Raw genomic sequence first — 6,336 nt, 5'->3', positions numbered from 1 at the left:
GAAGAAAGAAAGAAAGGAAGGGAGAAAGAAAGAAAGAAAGGAAGGAAGGGAGAAAGAAAGAAAGAAAGGAAGGAAGGAAGGAAGGAAGGAAGGAAGGAAGGAAGGAAGGAAGGAAGGAAGGAAGAAAGACAGACCAATAAATAAAATAAAACAAAATTTGGGGGTATACCCCAGATGTTGAGGCACCTGCCTTTAATCCCAGCAGTAGCAGGAGAATCTCTGTAAATTTGAGGCCAGTTTGGTCTACATAGGTAGTTCTAGGACAGCCAGGACTGCATAGAGAAACTCTGCCTCAAAAAAGAAACAAAAAATGGGCAATCTAGAAGAGGTGACTTAAAATTGGAAGTGTTTTCAGGAGCAGAGGCTGGAGGAGCAAGGTGAAAGGGATGATAGTAATACAGTCACCAAACCAGTCAACGGGATCCGACAGACCTGCCACCTCTTCTCTTCAGAGCATTTAACCTGCCCCAGCTATGAGGTGGCCACCTCTTCTATGCCTGAATCCCTTTGTCTTTCTTTTGTTTGTTTGTTTTGGAGACAGGGTTTCTCTGTATAGCCCTGGCTGTCCTGGAACTCACTCTGTAGACCAGGCTGGCCTCCAACTCAGAAATCCGCCTGCCTCTGCCTCTGCCTCCCAAGTGCTGGGATTAAAGGCGTGCGCCACCACCACCTGGCCCGTTTGTGTCTTTGATGGTTTCCTGTCATGAATCCTCATGACCCATCTAATTATTTCCCATCAGTCAGACTGAGGATCAGTTGCTCTCAAGTTGGTATGTCACTCGGAGACATTCCAGCATACTCATTGAGAAGAGTTTGAGATGAAGAGCTTTGAGGCCCTGATAGCTTAAAACTGTGTGACTGTGTCATCATATCATTTATCAGAGGTGGAAAGCCCTCGATAAAATACAGCAGTCGTTCTGATTAGGAAAAAAAAAAAAAAGGTAAACTAGAAGGAAACATTTTAAATAAAGAAGCTGAGGGACTCTCTGCTCCTCCTTGTTCCAGAGACAGCCGCTTCTTCTTGTGCAGTGCCAGCCTCGTCCTGTAGACAAAATGGTGAAGGTTGGTGTGAACGGATTTGGCCGTATTGGGTGCCTGGTCCCCAGGGCTGCCATCTGCTCTCCACATGGCAAAGTGGAGGTTGTTGCCATCAACGACCCCTTCATTGACCTCAACTACATGGTCTACATGTTCCAGTATGACTCCACCCACAGCAAATTCAACGGCACAGTCAAGGCCGAGAATGGGAAGCTTGTCATCAATGGGAAGCCCATCACCATCTTCCAGGAGCGAGACCCTGCTAACATCAAATGGGGTGAGGCCAGTGCTGAGTATGTCGTGGAGTCTACAGGCGTCTTCACCACCATGGAGAAGGCCGGGGCCCACTTGAAGGGTGGAGCCAAAAGGGTCATCATCTCCGCCCCTTCTGCCGATGCCCCCATGTTTGTGATGGGTGTGAACCACGAGAAATATGACAACTCACTCAAGATTGTCAGTAATGCATCCTGCACCACCAACTGCTTAGCCCCGCTGGCCAATGTCATCCATGACAACTTTGGCATCGTGGAAGGGCTCATGACCACAGTCCATGCCATCACTGCCACCCAGAAGACTGTGGATGGCCCCTCTGGAAAGTTGTGGCGTGATGGCCGTGGGGCTACCCAGAACATCATCCCTGCATCCACTGGTGCTGCCAAGGCTGTGGGCAAGGTCATCCCAGAGCTGAACGGGAAGCTCACTGGCATGGCCTTCCGTGTTCCTACCCCCAATGTGTCCGTCGTGGATCTGACGTGCTGCCTGGAGAAACCTGCTGAGTATGATAACATCAAGAAGGTGGTAAAGCAGGCATCTGAGGGCCCACTGAAGGGCATCTTGGGCTACACCGAGGACCAGGTTGTCTCCTGCGACTTCAACAGCAACTCCCACTCTTCCACCTTCGATGCCGGGGCTGGCATTGCTCTCAATGACAACTTTGTCAAGCTCATTTCCTGGTATGACAATGAATACGGCTACAGCAACAGGGTGGTGGACCTCATGGCCTACATGGCCTCCCTGGACCACCCACCCCAGCAAGGACACTGAGAGCAAGAGAGAGAGAGGCCCTTGGTTGCTGAGGAGTCCCTATCCCAACTTGGCCTCAACACTGAGCATCTCCCTCACAATTTCCACTCCAGACCCCCATAATAACAGGAGGGGCCTAGGGAGCCCTCCCTACTCTCTTGAATACCATCAATAAAGTTCGCTGCACCCCCCCCCCAAAAAAAGAAGCTGAGGGCTGGGGGTGTGGCTCTGTGGTAAAGCATGTAGGTATAGCAGGTGTAAAGCTATCTGTGCAACCCCAGCACCCCAAAAGGAGAAAACAGGTGTGTTACCAGTGAAGTTACTCAAGAAAGGGGGGGTCATTATTCTCACTTGCTCTTTCCAAGATCTCATTCTGTAGCCCTGGCTGTCCTGCAATTCGTTCTAGAGCCTCGCTGGCTTCAAATCTTCAGCGACTCTCCTGCTTCTGCCTCCCGAGTACCAGGTGGGATTGCAGGCATGAGCCGCTGCCATGCCAGGCATCCTCAGCTCTCTCCCCCACAGAGTCTACAAAGCCTGGTCAATTCAGTAAGGTGAGAAAAATTGATCTCAGCACTTGGGAGGGGCAAAGAAGAGGACCAGGAGTTCAAGGCCACTGTTAGCTACATACATACATACATACATACATACATACATACATACATGGTGAAGCTTGTATCCCCAGGTCTATGGGTGGCTGAGGCAGGAGGATCTAGAGTTCAAGATCAGCCTGGGTTATAGAATGAACTCATGGCTAGTCTGATTTAGCAAGACTCTATCTCAATAAAATAAAATAAAATGAAATCCTGGGCTGTAGTTTAATGGCAAAACCTGACACACATAAAAGCCTGACTTGAGCCCTGACACCAGAAACAGTAACAGCAATGAATAGATTAATGTATATGTGGGAGTGGGGTGTGTACAAAGATACATGCATATTGGAGAAAAATAGATGCGTTATCTAATAGCTGCCATTTGGACACTTACAATTCACATGGAAGGAGAGAAAGCCAAATCTACATTTCACCCCAAAAATAAGCTTCAGATATACTAAGGAGCTTAACATTAAAAAAATGAACTAGAGGAAAAATAGAATATTTTCACCATCTTATATTAAAGAAAACCTCCCTAATGAAACATATCGGTGGGGGACGACCCACAACTGGAGAAGTTTCCCCTGAAGTATGCAGCGTGTCTGTAGACCTGGGAGCACCCTAACACCCTCAGCATCCCGGCTCTCCCGCTCATGTGTCTGTGGAAATGCCGCTGTGGTGCTGAGCAGAGGAACTTCAGAGCACTAGACTGTGTTTACCCTGCACTGTCACTGTAGGGCTCTGGCCTCCAGGGAAGCACTGACACACTGCTCAGTGGGTAGGGAAATGCAGCCTAGGATGTGGGAGGCCAAAGCTGGGGTTCCCTGATTCCCAGGCATCCAGTCACGGCTGGAAAATGCACAGAGGAGTTGGGAACAGATTTGGGGCTTTTGGGCTGAGGATGAAGTCAAGCCTGGGGCAGTTGTCTGGAAGTTCCGAGGCGCCTTCTGTGAGAGACTTAGGCTGCTGTAGGTGAAGGCCTTCTCCATGATCCCCATGGTGGTTCTCAATGAAAGAGACGGTCCTTGATTCCAAACTGTCTACTGATCATCGTGGGAGATGGGAGCATACCCACTCCTTAGGGTGGGCCACAGATTAAATGCCTTTTGCAGGGAAGAATGTTCATGAGGGGAGCTTATTGGCTAAATTCTTAGGGCCTCTAGATACCTCATTAGCATGAAGAACTCTGTTCTGGGCTAGACCACTGTTGTGGGGAGTGTCTGGGCCAGGAATCTAGCCAGGAGCAGGGAGGTGCCTTACCATCTCAGGTGGGTGCCTGGGTGCTGGGGTCTTGAACCCACTCACTCGACCTTACCAAGTTTCCTGGCACAGTTCACTCTCCCACACGCTCACTGTCTGGGAGACTCCAGTCTCACTTCACCTTTCTATTTCAAATGATGTCATCTGTGAACCAGGGTAAAGGTGATGAGGTGATTTGAATATGCTTGGCCTAGGGAGTGGCAGTATTAGGAGGTGTGGCTTTGTTGGAGGAAGTGTGTCACTGTGGGGGTGGGCAATGAGACCCTCCTCCTCCTAACCACGCAGGAGCCAGTCTTCTACAGGCCTTCTGATGAAGATGTAGAACTCTCAATGTCCTCCTGCACCATGCCTGCCTGGATACTGCCATGCTCCCACTTTGATGATAATGGACTGAACCTCTGAACCTGTAAGCCAGCCCCAGTTAAAAGTTGTCCTTTATAAGACTTGACTTGGTCATGGTGTCTATTCACAGCAGTAAAACCCTAACTGAGACAGAAGCAGTGGCTTAAGCCTTGTCATGTAAAGCTGTGCGAAGGTGGACAGGGTGACACATGCCTGTAATCCCAGCACTTGGTAGGCTCACCACTGTTCTAGGTCAGTCTTGTTTCTCCTGGATAAATGTACAAAGCAAGTTATAGGCCAGCCACATAGTGAGATCTTGTGTCAGAAAACCAAAGAAACCCAAAACCTTAGTGAGGTAATCTATGCAGAGCACTTGGAATGGGGTTTGGCACACTGTGACCACTCAGTGAAGACCAGTTGTCAATAGTGTTACCATATATCCTGAGGGTGGAAAAAGTGACATTTACAAAGACAAAACTCAAACTGCCCATTAGGAACCATTTGCTGCACTATGGGGAGACAAAGTGTTAATGGCTACAATACACAAGGAGCCTCCACAAATCAACGAAACTATCCAAACAAGGTGACAGAGAAATGAACCAAAGAATATGGAGAAATAGTTCACAGAAGAAATTCAAATTTAATTATAATTTATTAAAATGTCAATTGAAACCATTATGATCTTCTGTGCTAGCTCACACTTGGGTACTTGGGAGGTAGAGGTAGGGAGATCAGGAGTTCAGGGCCAACCTGAGTTACATGACACTCATGTTTTAAAGAAGCAGCAGAGGCTGGAGGGATGGCTCAGTGGTTACAAGCACTCACTGCTCTTGCAGAGGACCAGAGCTCAATTCCCAGCTCCCGCATCAGGCAGTTCACAACTACCTGGAACCCCAGTTCCTGGATCATCCACTGCTTCTGGCTTCCATGGCTCATTCATTAACTTGTTCAAATCAACAATCAGACCACACACACACACACACACACGCACACACACATATATATATAATTAAAAATAAACTTATCAAAAAAAAAGGCTAGAGAGATGGCTCATTGGTTAAGACTGCTGTTCTTCCAGAGGTTCTGAGTTCAATTCCCTGCAACCACATGGTGGCTCACAACCATCTGTAATAGTATCTGATGCCCTCTTCTGGTGTGTCTGGAGACAGCTACAGTGTTCTCACATATAATAAATAAAATTCTTTAAAAAAAACTTATCAAAAAAAATCTGGGTGGTAGTGATGTACACCTTTAATTCCAGGACTCAGGAGGCAGAGGCAGGCAGACCTCTGAGTTTGAGGCCAGCCTGATATAGTTCCAGGACAGCCAGGGCTATACAGAGAAACCCTGTCTCAAAAAACAAAAAGCAAAAAGCTAAAAACAAAAAACAACAACAACAAAAAAAATCCAGATCAACAAACAAAAGAAACTTTGAACTCCAACCCAACCAATCTACCAAATAAAAATCCAATAATATTTAAGAATCACCTTTTCCCTTCTACCTCCCCTTCCCTTCCTTTCTGATCGGTAGGGAAAATGTTGGTAAATTTTTCTGATATATATACATATATATATTTTTTTTCTTAGTATATTCCTGACTGTCCTTTGCTCTGTAGACCAGGCTAGCCTTGAACTTAGATATCTGTCTGCCTCTGAGTTCTAGGATTAAAGGTTTCGGCCACCACCACTTGGCAAGACTGTAAATTCTAAAAAAAAATTTTGGTAGTAATTTGGTAACATCTGTTAAAAAAAATCAGCTGGTCATGAAATCTTAGTGTCCAAAACAAAACAAAACAAAAACAAACAAAAAAACAAAACCAAAAAAGAGGCTGGAGAGATGGAGAGATGGAGAGATGGAGAGATGAGATGGAGAGATGGAGAGATGGAAAGATGGAGAGATGGAGAGATGAGATGGAGAGATGGAGAGATGGAGAGATGGAGAGATGAGATGGAGAGATGGAGAGCTGGAGAGCTGGAGAGATGGAGAGATGAGATGGAGAGATGGAGAGATGGAGAGATGGAGAGATGGAGAGATGAGATGGAGAGATGGAGAGATGGAGAGCTGGAGAGCTGGAGAGATGGA

General features: G+C 47.0%; 1 pseudogene across 1 annotated transcript; it reads left to right on the top strand.

Annotated features, from left to right (window-relative positions):
- Positions 1-1,030: 1,030 nt before the first annotated feature.
- Positions 1,031-2,052, top strand: LOC110302111 (annotated as a pseudogene). Its single transcript, XR_002378773.1, has one exon. The product of XR_002378773.1 is annotated as a glyceraldehyde-3-phosphate dehydrogenase pseudogene (transcript).
- Positions 2,053-6,336: the final 4,284 nt, after the last annotated feature.

The sequence above is a fragment of the Mus caroli genome, chromosome 9 (assembly GCF_900094665.2).
Source record: "Mus caroli chromosome 9, CAROLI_EIJ_v1.1, whole genome shotgun sequence".
NCBI classification, from domain to species: Eukaryota; Metazoa; Chordata; class Mammalia; order Rodentia; family Muridae; genus Mus; species Mus caroli.
This window is presented reverse-complemented; position numbering and strand designations above follow the sequence as displayed.